Genomic DNA, 4,369 nt, shown 5'->3' with positions numbered 1-4,369 from the left:
AAAAAAAAAAAAAAAAAAAAAGAGAGGGAAAACTAAGAGCCAGCATTTTCTGAGGGGGGCCTCATGAGGGGTGCTTTGAGTCTTAAAAGTTTGCAAACCACTGCTTCAAAGCAAAGTGAAAATTGCTGCTTGGGTCTGTGCTGACCCCACTGAACTCAGGACAAGTAGCTGCTACCAAAATGCTGCCTTACCCTAGAGCAAGGCTGTGAGGATGGCATTTTCAGATGCTGTGAAGATAAGTATCATAGAAGAGCCTATAAATAAATTGGGAGATGGCAACATGATTGTGTGCTCACTTCAGAGGAGTCTTGAAGTCAAGAAAGAATACTTTATATCTGTAGAGATCAAAAGTGTTTTTCAGGAAGGGTTTAGTGCAAGATGTCTAAGGGTGGTTGTTTAGTTGGAATAATCTTACTGTGTTTCAGTTGTGCATTTCCTTGTGAGATCTGCCTGTCTCTGCAAGATGAAGTGAAATATTTGGCATTATTTAAACAAACAGGCTAGAAATATGGGGTGAGATTTTCACACCCTCCCTCATTCTGGCCCTTTCTGTCAGGCAGGAGGACCAGAGCTGCATAAAGTAGCACCGTGTATCCAGTTGTGGGAGGATTTCCCTGGTGCAGAGACTATAAGACAGCCTTAAAATAACCTTCCAAGGATTTCCCACAAGCCCTCATGTAGGGATAAGCCAGGAGCAGGGCTAGAGCGTGGAGTGCTGTGGAGATGCTGGACAGCTTAGGAAAGCCTGCCATAACTCAGGGCTGCATAAACATGCTGTAGTCTCTGCAGGTCTTGGAAAAGTTCTGAATGTCACAAAAGTAGCTCAAGGTCCCATATTACCTTGAGCTGCTAGTTCTGTGCTGTGCCAAAGTTAATAAACAGTCCTACAATGAGGAAAAAGCAAACCACATCTATACACACGTGTATGTGTACACAATGAATCAGTTTCTCCGCTCCATTGCACACAAATAACTCAGCTGAAAATAATGCAGTTCCAGTGGCATAAAACCAGTGTAATGGGGTGGAGAATTAGACCCATGGGATATAATGAGGGACAGCCTGTAAGGAAAATAGATTTTAGCTTCAAACAGATGGAGAGTAGAAGAGTTAAAAATACACCTAAAAATGAGAACTGAAGGGTGGGGAGGAAAAAAAACACCCTTGAAAGTTAGCTAGATATTGCCTCAAATGAGCCTGATAACATGAGGCCTCTCCAGTTTCAGACTCTTAATCACAATGTTCATGCGTAACTTGATGAAATGGATTAAGATGGATTCTGTGCAACTTATTATTAAAATGAAGAGCTCAGTGGCTTAAAACTAAACATTTTGACACTATAATGGTTCCAGTGGTATTAAAAATTGTGGGGCATACAAGACTCAGTCATTTGCTGAGCTTCCTAAATATAAGGTAAACGTTTACAAATTTAAGATAGTAGACTTCTCATTTTAATAGCAGGTTGCAAAAATGATTTGAAATATCTGTAGTTTGTAATGTGTCAACTATTGTTGTGGATTTTCACAGAACTCTAGTATCTTTTCTTTCAGCTTTTCTAATAGCTGCACTGTTTTTTTTTTTTTAGTTGGGAGTTGCAGAAAATTAAAGGCATAATTTTATTCTGATTTCTCTGCTTTGCCAAAGAGTTTGCAGCTGTGGTCTCTCAGGTGTGCTTATGTCTTGCCCAAATGTTGTAAAAACAACAACAAAATCCTCATTTGACTTTTCTCTCTCATCTACTTATTGTTGCGTCTGTGCAGGAAGTGCTGCTTAACTTTTGACAGTCCCACATCAGCTTATGTTCTGGGGTTTCTAACTGATAAAACAAGCATTACCCTAGATTGAAGCTTGACACAAGAAGTGCTGTCTCAGTTCACAAAAATATGGGAATATCTGGCAAGTTTTCTTTTTATACTGTAAATGTTCAAGTAATTCAAAGGAGGGCTAGAGGAATGACCAGAGTCAACAAGCATGAAAGCACTAGATATGAAACGGGTGCTGGGGAAGATCTGTGAAGTCATGAATAGAAGGCATTGGTAACGTGGCTGAGAGAGAGGACTGGGGGCAATATTTAGAAAAGGTGAAGGTAAAGCTTGGAAAAAAAATTGGAAGTGAACCAAAGCTTGATTTCAGAGTCCTTGATTTTGCAGCTGGCTCTGCAAGGGCTCCATGTACCTGTGCAGAGCTCTGCTGAGTTCAGTGGGCTTCTGTATTTGTAACCTTGAGGAACTGCCCAGGGGAGACATTTGTAGGATCAGGGTCCAAACAAGGAACTATCTATGGGGTTGAAGCCTGTGATCCAGAATGTCCCAGTTAGCTTTACTGTCTCAGATCAAGACATTGCATGTCCATTTGAGACCTGTTTGTCCTGACCTCTAGAGCAGACTTGTCATTTAAAGGCAAACTGTGGCTGGCTGAATGTTCTTTAAATGAACTAATGTAGTTTTTTTGGTTTTAGGAAAGAGTAATGTTGAGCTCCTTTTTGTGTTTGGAGTTAAATTTGTTTGCTAGACTTCAAGTCATCTGCAGTGATTACATGAACCTGATCAAATGATATCAGCCCAGGTTGTAAAAGGCTCTCACACATTAAAAAGATTGCATCTTAATAATAGATAAAAAAGGAGAGGTTTGGTATTTGTCCTTTGTACAGAAATACCGAAGTCAGTGCCTGCCTTGTGAACTTTAGTCTAAGAAATTGCTTAGTTTAAATCATTACCTGGATTCCAAGTTACCATCTGATGTTCGTTCTGTGGCCAAGCTGAAATAAATTTAATGGACGAGAGTCTCTGACCAAAACCTCATAAACACGGTTGCCACCATTTGGCTACCTGATTAGCAGTCCTGGTAGAAAGGGTCACAAATGACCGTGTAGACCTAAAGAAAGCTTATCCTCTCATCCTGACATCTGCTCTAGTGAGTTGGGCTTTGCAGCACACTGGCAGGTGAAGGTCTGGAAGCTAATGCTGTTTCTCCCCTGACTTTTGGATAAAGAGAGGACTTTGGTTTCCAGGATGATCATTCCACCATTTAACTGGTAGGAAAGCCCTATAGTTTTTTTTAAGGAGGAGAAATTAAAGATAAATATTTGGCTTAGAGTGTAAATATGTGCACACAGTGTAGGATAACAATGCTTCTTAGAAAAGCTGTTTCTGATATCACCTGGCATAGCTTTAACTTAGGATAAGATCAAGAAAATTTACAGCTGAAATAAACATAGCAAGAGGAAACATAAGGTAGGGGGTGTCTGTGCTCATGCGTGCATGAACTGACACGTCAGTAAGAAACAGGAAAAATCTTACCTTGTAGGAGCAAGTGGGATTGCAGAGGTGTACCTGGGAACAGAATAGGACCCAGCATATTTAAGCAAGTAACTACTGTGCTCTTCAGCCTGTAAGTGTGCAAGGGAAGGCAGTTTGGATCATCTAGAGGTCTTTTCTGTACCTACTGTATTAGGATTTTGGTTTTTTTAAAACAAAAGCTGCTTGTTTCCCCCTTCTTTTTTTGAGGAGAATAGCAAATATATATAAAAAACCTCTCGCACCAACTCTTGCCTCTTGCGTATTTTCCGGACCATCACTTCAATGCTACCAAAATATTTTTAGATAGATTTTAGGTGATGTGAAAAATTATAGCTCCAAATTTTTCCCCAGCTGCTTTACACCACAGGCACAGGCCTTCGTCTCCAGAAACCCTACCCCTAATGAAACATCCTAGATGTAGGGGCATTAGCAGGTGGCATAAATCTGCCATCAGAGGTTTTATCAATTAGGCACAGCTAACAATTGCCGTTGACAGCAGCATATGGCATTAGAGTAGCCCGAAGGATTGATTTAATGAAAAGAGCACCTTGGCTGGAGGGATCCTAGAGGACACCTTTGTAACCTCTTTTGTCAGATGTATCATGCATTCTTGGATTATTATTTGGCTATTTGTTTTGAGTTTGGATTTGGTCCTTAATGCATCCAAGAATGTACCTCTGGCCAAACTGCTGGTTCTCTGATAATCAAGATTTTGCATGGGTGCAGCCAAACCAGAATTTGAATTTCAACTTCCTTCACTGCTTTATGACTTTATTGCAGGATAATCTAGCAGGTGACATCTCTACACACAGCCATAAAATTAATTGGAAAGAGTTTCATAATGCTGTACTGGGTAAATTCCTCTTCATGTGCATCGTATTCAAAGCTAGGACAGAGACAATCCATGCAATTTCATGGCTGGCTCACTTGTGCTGAGAAATGAATCCCTATGGGAAAAGTGCTATAGGAAATAAACCTTCTATGGGTAGTTTAAGCCATATCCTTTACTTTCCTATAGAATAGTATTAAGGATTTCTATTTTAAAAAGCCTACAGAAAATAGATTCTTTTTTT

The 4,369-nt window shown here is 40.1% G+C and overlaps 1 protein-coding gene across 2 annotated transcripts in view; it reads left to right on the top strand.

Moving 5' to 3' along the window:
• LOC109300704 (ligand of Numb protein X 2-like) overlaps window positions 1–4,369 on the top strand; it is a 53,563-nt gene that overhangs the window by 795 nt on the left and 48,399 nt on the right. The gene's annotated exons all lie outside the window — the stretch shown is intronic.

This window comes from Gavialis gangeticus, unplaced genomic scaffold, assembly GCF_001723915.1.
Source record: "Gavialis gangeticus isolate Ggan-Ray unplaced genomic scaffold, GavGan_comp1, whole genome shotgun sequence".
NCBI lineage: Eukaryota > Metazoa > Chordata > Crocodylia > Gavialidae > Gavialis > Gavialis gangeticus.
The sequence above is the reverse complement of the archived record's forward strand: the minus strand, read 5'-3'. Positions and strand labels throughout refer to the sequence as shown.